Source organism: Scyliorhinus canicula, chromosome 7 (genome assembly GCF_902713615.1).
Source record: "Scyliorhinus canicula chromosome 7, sScyCan1.1, whole genome shotgun sequence".
Taxonomy (NCBI): domain Eukaryota; kingdom Metazoa; phylum Chordata; class Chondrichthyes; order Carcharhiniformes; family Scyliorhinidae; genus Scyliorhinus; species Scyliorhinus canicula.
Window position 1 is genome coordinate 124,731,837 of NC_052152.1, and position 11,813 is coordinate 124,743,649.

Here is an 11,813-nt window from a genome sequence, read left to right on the forward strand (position 1 = left end):
GGATAGGGAGGTAAGGCAGGAATTCAGGGAGCTAGGGTGGAGACTTAGAGCTAGAACAGAGTTATTATCTCTGGGTTGTTACCCGTGCCACGTGCTAGCGAGTCGAGGAATAGGGAGAGAGAGCAGTTGAACACGTGGCTGCAGGGATGGTGCAGGGGGGAGGGTTTCAGATTCCTCGACAATTGGGGCTCATTCTGGGGTCACCGACCTCTACAAACGGGACGGTCTACACCTGGACTAGAGGGGTACTAATATCCTCGGGGGGAGGTTTGCTAATGCACTTCGGGAGGGTTTAAACTAGTTCAGAAGGGGATTGGGAACCTGAATTGTAGCTCCAGTACACAAGAAGCTGAGAGTAGTGAGGTCATGAGTAAGGTTTCAAAGTTGCAGGAGTCTACCGGCAGGAAGGAAGGTGGTCTAAAGTGCGTCTACTTCAATGCCAGGAGCATCCGGAATAAGGTGGGTGAGCTTGCGGCATGGGTTAGTACCTGGGACTTCGATGTTGTGGCCATTTCGGAGACATGGATAGAGCAGGGCGAGGAATGGTTGTTGCAGGTGCCGGGGTTTAGATATTTCAGTAAGCTCAGGGAAGGTGGTAAGAGAGGGGGAGGGGTGGCATTGTTAGTCAAGGACAGTATTACGGTGGCTGAGAGGACATTTGATGAAGACTCGAATACTGAGGTAGTATGGGCTGAGTTAAGAAACAGGAAAGGAGAGGTCACCCTGTTAGGGCTTTTCTATAGGCCTCCGAAAAGTTCCAGAGATGTGGAGGAAAGGATTGCAAAGATGATTCTGGATAGGAGCGAAAATAACAGTGTAGTTGTTATGGGGGACTTTAACTTTCCAAATATTGACTGGAAACACTATAGTTCGAGTACTTTAGATGGATCTGTTTTTGTCCAATGTGTGCAGGAGGGTTTCCTGATGCAGTATGTAGATAGACCAACAAGAGGCGAGGCCGTATTGGATTTGGTACTGGGTAATGAACCAGGACAGGTGTTAGATTTGGAGGTAGGTGAGCATTTTGGTGATAGTGACCACAATTTGATTACGTTTACTTTAGCGATGGAAAGGGATAGGTATAAACCGCAGGGCAAGAGTTATTGCTGGGGGAAAGGCAATTATGATGCGATGAGGCAAGACTTAGGATGCATCGCCTGGAGAGGAAAACTGCAGGGGATGGACACAATGGAAATGTGGAGCATGTTCAAGGAACAGCTACTGCGTGTCCTTGATAAGTATGTACCTGTTAGGCAGGGAGGAAGTGGTCGAGTGAGGGAACCATGGGTTACTAAAGCAGTTGAAACACTTGTCAAGAGGAAGGAGGAGGCTTATGTGAAGATGAGACGTGATGGTTCAGTTGGGTCGCTTGAGAGTTACAAGTTAGCTAGGAAGGCTCTAAAGAGAGAGCTAAGAAGAGCCAAGCGAGGACATGAGAAGTCTTTGGCAGGTAGGATCAAGGATAAGCCTAAAGCTTTCTATAGGTATGTCAGGAATAAAAGAATGACTAAGGTAAGAGTAGGGCCAGTCAAGGACAGTAGTGGGAAGTTGTGCGTAGAGACCGAGGAGATAGGAGAGGGGCTAAATGAGTATTTTTTGTCAGTATTCACACAGGAAAAAGACAAAGTTGTCGAGGAGAATACTGAGATACAGGCTACTGGACTAGAAGGGCTTGGGGTTCATAAGGAGGAGGTGTTAGCGATTCTGGGAAGTGTTAAAATAGATAAGTCCCCTGGGCCGGATGGGATTTATCCTAGGATTCTCTGGGAAGCTAGGGAGGAGATTGCTGAGCCTTTGGCTTTGATCTTTAAGTCATCTTTGTCTACAGAAATAGTGCCAGAGGACTGGAGGATAGCATATGTTGTCCCCTTGTTCAAGATGGGGAGTAGAGATAACCCTGGTAACTATAGACCAGTGAGCCTTACTTCTGTTGTGGGAAAAGTCTTGGAAAGGTTTATAAGAGATAGGATGTATAATCATCTGGAAAGGAATAATTTGATTAGAGATAGTCAACATGGTTTTGTGAAGGGTAGGTCGTGCCTCACAAACCTCATTGAGTTCTTCAAGAAGGTGACCAAACAGGTGGATGAGGGTAAAGCAGTTGATGTGGTGTATATGGATTTCAGTAAAGCATTTTATAAGGTTCCCCACGGTAGGCTATTGCAGAAAATACGGAGGCACGGGATTCAGGATGATTTAGTAGTTTGGATCAGAAATCGGCTAGCTGGTAGAAGACAAAGAGTGGTGGTTGATGGGAAATGCTCTGACTGGTGTCCAGTTACTAGTGGTGTGCCACAAGGATCTGTTTTGGGGCCGTTGCTGTTTGTCATTTTTATAAATGACCTGGAGGAGGGCGTAGAAGGATGGGTGAGTAAATTTGCAGATGACACTAAAGTCGGTGGAGTTGTGGACAGTGCAGAAGGATGTTACAAGTTACAGAGGGACATAGATAAGCCGCAGAGCTGGACTGACAGGTGGCAAATGGAGATTAATGCAGAAAAGTGTGAGGTGATTCATTTTGGAAGGAATAACAGGAAGACAGAGTACTGGGCTAATGCTAAGATTCTTGGTAGTGTGGACGAGCAGAGAGATCTCGGTGTCCATGTCCATAGATCCCTGAAAGTTGCCACCCAGGTTGAGAGGGTTGTTAAGAAGGCGTACAGTGTGTTAGCTTTTATTGGTAGAGGAATTGAGTTTCGGAGCCATGAGGTCATGTTGCAGTTGTACAAAACTCTGGTGCGGCCGCATTTGGAGTATTGTGTGCAGTTCTGGTCGCCACATTATAGGAAGGATGTGGAAGCATTGGAAAGGGTACAGAGGAGATTTACAAGAATGTTGCCTAGTATGGAGGGAAGATCATATGAGATCAAGGCTGAAGGACTTGAGGCTGTTTTCGTTAGAGAGAAGGTTAAGAGGGGACTTAATTGAGGCATACAAGATGATCAGAGGATTAGATAGGGTGGACATCGAGAGCCTTTTTCCTCGGATGGTGATGTCCAGCACGAGGGGACATAGCTTTAAATTGAGGGGAGATAGATATAGGACAGATGTCAGAGGTAGGTTCTTTACTCAGAGTAGTAAGGGCGTGGAATACCCTGCCTGCAACAGTAGTGGACTTGCCAACACTAAACGCATTCAAATGGTCATTGGATAGACATATGGACAATAAGGGAATAGTGTAGAGGGACTTTAGAAGGGTTTCACAAGACGGCGCAACATCGAGGGCCAAAGGGCCTGTACTACGCTGTAATGTTCTACGTTCTAATAATGTAAGTTCTTGTTTCTCACTCACTAATTTTTCCTTAATCAATTGATGTGGTCCTCTTACCTCATGATAAAAACTTAGTTCAAAGGGACTAAATTTGGTTGACTCATTAGCTGCATCCCTAATTGCAAACAGCACAAATCTTGACAACAAACCCTCAACATTGTCTTTAATGTCTGCTGCCACCTTTCTAACACTCCTGCGATTCTGGATGTTATGCAGTTGATTTCAATTGTTTTATTCCCGAAGCTATCCATAACATCTTTGAATAACCTTGAGGGAAAATTTGATCCTTGATCTGATTGTATTTCTGTGGGTAGTCCATATCTGGTAAAGAATTGAAGTAATTCCTCCACAATCTTTTTAGCGTTATTACGTGCTGGAATGACCTCTGAAAACCTAGTGGACACATCCATTATAGTCAAAAGATATGGATTCACACTTTTCATTTTAGGAAGCGGTCCTACGCAATCAATTAGGACCCTTGTAAAAGGTTCCGGACAGACGCCGGAATGTGGCGACTGGGGGCTTTTCACAGTAACTTAATTGAAGCCTACTCGTGACAATAAGCGATTTTCATTGTCATTTCATTTCATTTTTCAAATGCTGGAATGGGTATTAAGGGTGCTGGTTTTATCAGTGCTTGAGGTTTCCCTATCACTTGACATGTGTGACATGATTGACAAAATGTAACTACATATTTATGTAGTTCAGGCCAATATTAATATTTTAGCTTGAGTTTTCCTTATTCCCAAATGACCTCCCAGTGGTACCTCATGTGCAACTTGCAACACCTCCTTTCTATACCCTACCGGCAATACTACTTGATGAACGTCTGCCCATTTTTCATCCGCCTGCATATATAAAGTGTCATGTGAGAGTACGTTTAAGAAATGGGTGCTTAAGAAATGTACCTTTAAGAAATGGGTGTTTATCAGTGATGTCAGAGTGTGGGTGGAGCTCGGCTGTCAGCTTTTTACCTTCGTTTTAGGCTTTTTGCTGCAGAGTGTGTTTTTGATTTCGTTTTCAGTGTTGGAGCTGAAGACAGACACAGCAGGTGTATTGTTGATCTCTCTGCCATGAAAAGACTATCTCTTGATCATTTGGTGAATTCAGAATTATAAACGGTCGTAGTAGTGAATGTAAACCTAATGTGCTTCTGTTAAAAGGTGTTTCTTTTGCCTTCTGGATGTTGTTTGGGAAGTTATGAAGGATTATTAGTGTTGTATTATTTGGGGGTTGTATTTGAATTGATGGTTGCTAAGATGTTCACTGTATGTTTTAAAAAGGTTAACTTGAGTTCATAGAATAAACATTGTTTTGCTTTTAAAATATACTTTTCCATTTCTGCTGTACCACCCCTGTAGAGTGGGCCGTGTGCTCCCCATACCACAATCTATTAAATGTTGTGGATCAGGTGAGTACCATGATACACTTTGGGGTTCTCTAAATGCTGGCCCATAACAAATTGGGGGCTCGAGGGGGATAAAAGTCTATCTCTTGGATTGATTTTGTGAACTTAAAGATGGTGAGGTGTGAGCAAAGAACAAAGAAAAGTACAGCACAGGTACAGGCTCTTCGGCCCTCCAAGCCCGTGCCGACCATGCTGCCCGTCTAAACAAAAATCTTCTGCACTTCCTAGGTCCGCATCCCTCTATTCCCATCCTATTCATGTATTTGTCAAGATGCCCTTAAATGTCACTATCGTCCCTGCTTCCACCACCTCCTCCGGCAGCGAGTTCCAGGCACCCACTACCCTCTGTGTAAAAAACTTGCCTCATACATCTCCACTAAACCTTGCCCCTCGCAGATTAAACCTATGCCCCCTAGTAATTGACCCCTCTAAACTTGGAAAAAGCCTCTGACTATCCACTCTGTCTATGCCCCTCATAATTTTGTCGACCTCATCAAGTCGCCCCTCAACCTCCATCGTTCCAGTGAGAACAAACCGAGTTTATTCAACCGCTCCTCATAGCTAATGCCCTCCATGCCAGGCAACATCCTGGTAAATCTCTTCTGCACCCTCTCTAAAGCCTCCACATCCTTCTGATAGTCTGGCGACCAGAATTGAACACAATACTTCAAGTGTGGCCTAACTAAGGTTCTATACAGCTGCAACATGACTTGCCAATTCTTATACTCAATGCACCGGCCAATGAAGGCAAGCATGCCGTATGCATTCTTGACTACCTTCTCCACCTGTGTTGACCCTTTCAGTGACCTGTGGACTTGTACACCTAGATCTCCCTGAGTTTCAATACTCTTCAGGGTTCTACCATTCACTGTATATTCCCTACCTGCATTAGACCTTCCAAAATCCATTACCTCACATTTTTCCGGATTAAACTGCATCTGCCATCTCTCTGCCCAAGTCTCCAAACGATCCAAATCCTGCTGTATCCTCCGACAGTCCTCATCGCTATCTGCAATTCCACCAACCTTTGTGTCATCTGCAAACGTGTGACTTCACCTTTTCTACTAGTCTACCATGAGGTACCTTGTCAAAGGCCTTACTGAAGTCCAGATGGACAACATCCACTGCCCTACCTGCATCAATCATCTTTGTGACCTCTTCGAAAAACTCTATCAAGTTAGTGAGATACGACCTCCCCTTCACAAAACCATGCTGCCTCTCACTAATATGTCCATTTGCTTCTAAATGGGAGTAGATCCTGTCTTGAAGAATTCTCTCCAGTAATTTCCCTACCACTGACATAAGGCTCATCGGCCTGTAGTTCCCTGGATTATCCTTGGTACCCTTCTTGAACAAAAGGAACAACATTGGTCCAGTCCTCCAGGATATCACCTGAATACAGTGAGGATCCAAAGATTTCTGTCAAGGCCACAGCAATTTCCTTTCTAGCCTATTCTGGGGTAGTTCCCTTCAGGCCCTGGTGACTTATGTGCCTTAATATTTTTCAAGATGCCCAACACCTCGTCTTTTTGGATCTCAATGTGACCCAGGCTATCTACACATCCTTCTCCAGACTCAACATCCACCAATTCCTTCTCTTTGGTGAATACTGATGCAAAGTATTTATTTGGTACCTCGCCCAATTCCTCTGGCTCCACACATAGATTCCCTTGCCTATCCTTCAGTGATAGGCCTACCCTTTCCCTGGCTACCCTCTTGCTTTTTATGTACGTGTAAAAAACCTTGGGATTTTCCTTAACCCTATTTGCCAGAGTTTTTGTGACCCCTTCTAGCCCTCCTGACTCCTTGCTTAAGTTCCTTCCTACTTTCCTTATAGTCCACACAGGCTTCATCTGTTCCCAGCCTTCTAGCCCTGGCAAATGCCTCCTTTTTCTTTTTGATGAGGCCTACAATATCTCTCGTTATCCAAGGTTCCCAAAATTTGCCGTATTTATCCTTCTTCCGCACAGGAACACGCTGGTCCTGAATTCCTTTCAACTGACATTTGACAGCCTCCTAAATGTCAGATGTTGATTTACCCGCAAACATCCTCCCCCAATCTAGGTTCTTCAGTTCCCGCCTAATATTGTTAGAATTAGCCTTTCTCCAATTTAGCACATTCACCCTTTGACCACTCTTATCCTTGTCCACCAGCACTTTAAAACTTACTGAATTGTGGTCACTGTTCCTGAAATGCTCCCCTACTGAAACTTCTACCACCTGGCCGGGCTCATTCCCCAGTACCAGATCCAGTACAGCCCCTTCCCTAGTTGGACTGTCTACATATTGTTTTAAGAAGCCCTCCTGGATGCTCCTTACAAACTCTGCCCCGTCCAGGCCACTAGCACTTAGTGAGTCCCAGTCAATATTGGGGAAGTTGAAGTCTCCCATCACAACAATCCTGTTGTTTTTACTCGTTTCCAACAGCTGTCTACCTATCTGCTCCTCAATCACCGCTGGCTGTTGGGAGGCCTGTAGTAAACCCCCAACACTGTAACTGCACCCTTCTTATTCCTGATCTCTAATCACATAGCCTCACTGCCCTCTGAGGTGTCCTCCCGTAGTACAGCTGTGATATTCTCCCTAACCAGTAGTGCAACTCCGCCACCCCTTTTACATCCCCCTCTATCCCGCCTGAAACATCTAAATCCTGGAACGTTTAGCTGCCAATCCTGTTCTTCCCTCAACCAGGTCTCTGTAATGGCAACAACATCATAGTTCCAAGTACTAATCCAAGCTCTCTAAGTTCATCTGCCTTACCCGTAATACTTCTTGCATTGAAACATATGCACTTCAGGCCACCAGACCCGCTGTGTTCAGCAACATCTCCCTGTCTGCTCTGCCTGAGAGCCATACTGGCCCTATTCCCTCGTTCTCCCTCAATGCTTTCACTAAGGGGCTGGTTTAGCTCACTGGGCTAAATCGCTGGCTTTTAAATCAGACCAAGCAGGCCAGCAGCACGGTTTGATTCCCGTACCAGCCTCCCCGGACAGTCGCCGGAATGTGGCGACTAGGGGCTTTTCACAGTAACTTCATTGAAGCCTACTCATGACAATAAGCAATTTTCACCTTTCACCTTCTGACCTATTGCTCCGGTGCCCACTCCCCTGCTATACTAGTTTAAACCCTCCTGTGTGACACTAGCAAACCTCGCTGCCAACATATTTATGCCTCTCCAGTTTAGATGCAACCCGTCCTTCTTATACAGGTCACACCTGCCCCGGAAGAGCTCCCAGTGGTCCAGATAACTGAAACCCTCCCTCCTTCACCAGCTGTTAAGCCACGTGTTTAGCTGCTCTATCTTCCTATTTACAGCCTCACTGGCATGTGGCACAGGGAGTAAACCCGAGATTACAACCCTAGAGGTTCTGTCTTTTAACTTTCTGCCCAGCTCCCTGAACTCCTGCTGCAGGACCTCATGCCCCTTTCTGCCTATGTCATTGGAACCAATATGTACAACGACCTCTGCCTGTTTGCTCTCCCCCTTCAGGATGACTGCTACCCGTTCGCAGACATCCTGGACCCTGGCACCAGGGAGGTAACATACCATCCTGGAGTCTCTTTCACGTCCACAGAAGCGCCTATCTGTGCCCCTGACTATAGAGTCCCCGATGTCTATTGCTCTTCTACGCTTTGACCCTCCCTTCTGCTCTGGCTGCTGCTGTTTTCCCCTGATAGGCTATCCCCCCTGACAGTATCCAAAGGGGTACACCAGTTAGAGAGGGGGACAACCACAGGGGATTCCTGCACTGACTGCCTGCCCTTTCTGGTGGTCACCCATTTCTCTGTCTGCACCTTGGGTGTGACCACATTTATATAACTGCTATCCATGACGCTTTCTGCCACCTGCATGCTCCTAAGTGCATCCAACTGCTATTCCAACCGAACCATGCGGACTGTGAGGGGCTCCAGTTGGGTGCACTTTCTACAGATTAAGCCATCCAGGACGCTGGAAGCCTCCCGGACCTGCCACATCTCACAGTCAGAGCACTGCACCCCTCTAATTGACATTGCGTCAATTAATTAGTAAATTAAATTTAAAAGTTAAAAAAAAGTTACTGTTAACTATATGTTTCCTGGCACTAGATTTCTACTATAAATGTGAAAGCTAAATACAGTACGCTCCGATCTCTGGCTTAGATACCGCTCTAAATTATAATTAAGTAATGAGTAATTATGTTTAATTAGTTTAACAATGCTTAATTTTTAAATTTGGTGTCGCTTCCCAACCAGCCAATCAGGTCACAGCTTTACTGTGATGTCACTTCAGATTCCCCCCCACCCCCAACCCACACACAATTTGAAAAGGTAATAAAAATAAATAAAACTCACTTACATTTCCAGGTTCTCAGATGCTCTCTGGTTCTCTCCTTGCAGATTAAAAGTTACAGGCCAGAAGAAAGAGAGAGAACAAAACAGGAGGGAAAAAGCACCTTCTCCCCCTCTGCACTGAATTACCTCACTGCACCAAATTACCAAGTTCCAAATTCCCACTCTGGATGTGTCTCACTCCGGCTATGTCTCCTTGACTTGTCGGAAACCAAGCTTTGATTTGTGAACTATTTCATATTCATCTGCCATTTCTGCTGCTAACCTCGCAGTTTTAACCCTCTGCTCTTCCACATGAGTTCTTAGTACCTCAGGAATTGAATTTTTAAACCCCTCCAAAAGCATAATTTCTCTGAGAGCTTCATACGTTTGGTCTATTTTCTAAGCCCTTACCCACCTATCAAAATTACTCTGTTTGAGCCTTTCAAACTCCATGTATGTTTGACCAAATTTTTTCCTTAAATTTCTAAACCGTTGTCTGTAGGCTTCAGGCACTAGTTCATATGCACCTCAGATGAATTTTTTCACCTTGTCATACGTCCCAGATACCTCCTCCAGTCGTGATACAAACACTTCACTCGCCCTACCTATCAGCTTTGTTTGAATCAGTAATACCCACATGTCCTGTTACCATTTCATTTGTTTCGCCACCTTCTCAAATGAAATGAATAAGGCTTCTACCTCCGTCTCATCAAATCTTGCCAATGCTTGGACATATTTAAATAGATCCCCACCAAGCCTTCGACTTTGACGCTCTTTCCCACAATCCTCATCACTATCATCTACTGTACCTTTCACTTTACGTCTGCCAATTTTAACTGACTGTCATGTTTCATGGCCATTTTCTGAAGATCAAACTCTCTCTCTTTATCTTTTTCCCTGATCTGCATCTCCCTTTCTCTTTCGTTTTGTTCTGCGAGGACTATTCTTTCTTTTCTCCTTTCTTCTCCTTTTCTTTTTCCGCTCTCTCTCTTTCTTTTTCCTCTCTTTCGTATTCAAGCTGCTTTAATTCTTTCTCATGTTCCATTTGTTTAATTTGGTACTGAATTTTTGCAATTTCCAATGAGTAAAACTGTATCTCAGGCAACTTTAAATGCTTAGCCACCACCAGAATTACCTCATCTTTAGTTGCATACTGTCCGGTAATGTTAACTGCAAAGTTTTTGCCAAATTTAACAGTCTGCTTTTAGTCTCTGTCCGTAATGTACTGCATATGACTGTCTTCACCCCCAAAAACTTCAGAGCCTCTGAAAGATCCATTGCCCACAACACACTCCCCACTTAAACTAGAATACCACACCTGGGGCGGGATTCTCCGACCCCACGCAGGGTCGGAGAATCGGCGGGCAGCGGCGTTATTTCCGCTCCCGCAGGGTTTTTAAATCTCCCACCGGCCAAAAACCGGCGTTGTGCAAATCCCGCCGGCAGCCTCTGAAAACAGCTGGCGCCGGCGGGATTTCATTATATTTTTAGAGTCCACAAATCTCCGGCCCGGATGGGCCGAAGTCCCGCCGACGTGGCCACGGGTCACGTCGGCGAAAATCACAGTTGCTTTAAAACGGCGTCAACCATTGATGATGGTTGACGCCGTTCAGTGTCGGGGGGTGGGTTGCGGCATCGGGGGGGGGGTGTGTTGCGGCATCGGGGGGGTGTGTTGCGGCATCGGGGGGGTGGGTTGCTGCCATCGGGGGATTGCGGCATCGGGGGGGCCATCGGAGGGTGGGTTGCGGCATCGGGGGGGTGGGTTGCGGCCATCGGGGGGGTGGGTTGCGGGCCATTCGGGGGGGTGGGTTGCGGCCATCGGGGGGTGGGTTGGCTGCCATCGGGGGGGTGGGTTGCGCCCATGCGGGGGGTGGGTTGCGGCATCGGGGGTGCGGCATCGGGGGCCGGGGGGTGGGTTGCGGGCATCGGTGGGGTGGGTTGCGGGCCATCCGGGGGGTGGGTTGGCGGCCATCGGGTGGGGGTGGGTTGCGGTCCATCGCCGGGGGGGGGGTGGGGTTGCGGCCATCGGGGGGGTGGGTTGCTGGCCATTACGGGGGGTGGGTTGCGGCCAATCGGGGGGGGGTTGCGGCCGATCGGGGGGGTGGGGTTTGACGTGCCGATCGGGGGGTGGGTTGACGGCCAATCCGAGGGGGTTGGTTGCTGGCCATCACGGGGGGTGGGTTGGCGGCCATCGGGGGGTGGGTTTCTGGCCATGCGGGGGGTGGGTTGCGGCCATCGGGGAGGTGGTTGCGGCCATCTGGGGGGTGGTTGTGCGGCCATCGGGGGGGTGGTTTGCGGCCATCGGGGGGGTGGGTTGCGGCCATCGGGGGGGGTGGGTTGCGGCCATCGGGGGGGGTGGGTTGCGGCCATCGGGGGGTGGGTTGCGGCCATCGGGGGGGTGGGTTGCGGCCATCGGGGGGTGGGTTGCGGCCATCGGGGGGGTTGCGGCCATCGGGGGGTTGCGGCCATCGGGGGGTTGCGGCATCGGGGGGGCATCGGGGGGGGGTGGGTTGCGGCATCGGGGGGGTGGGGGTTTGGGGGCAGCGGCGTGCAGAGAGGGGGGGCTACGGATGCCCGGGGCCAACGCACCGTCGCCCCCCCCCTCTGTACGCCGCTGCCCCCTACCCCAACCACCCCCCCTCACCACCCCTACCCCCCTCCCCACCACCCCTACCCCCCTCCAACGCCGCCCCCCATCTCTCGCAATGCCGCAACCCCCCCCCTTAACGCCGGGTCCCCCCCCCCCTACTAACGGAGGAAGGAAGGGGGGGGGAGGAAGGAAGGGGGGGGGGAGGAAGGAAGGGGGGGGAGGAAGGAAGGGGG

The 11,813-nt window shown here is 48.2% G+C and overlaps 1 protein-coding gene across 1 annotated transcript in view; it reads right to left on the reverse strand.

Annotated features, from left to right (window-relative positions):
* LOC119969126 (synaptonemal complex protein 2-like) overlaps nucleotides 1-11,813 on the reverse strand; it is a 458,660-nt gene that overhangs the window by 70,892 nt on the left and 375,955 nt on the right. The gene's annotated exons all lie outside the window — the stretch shown is intronic.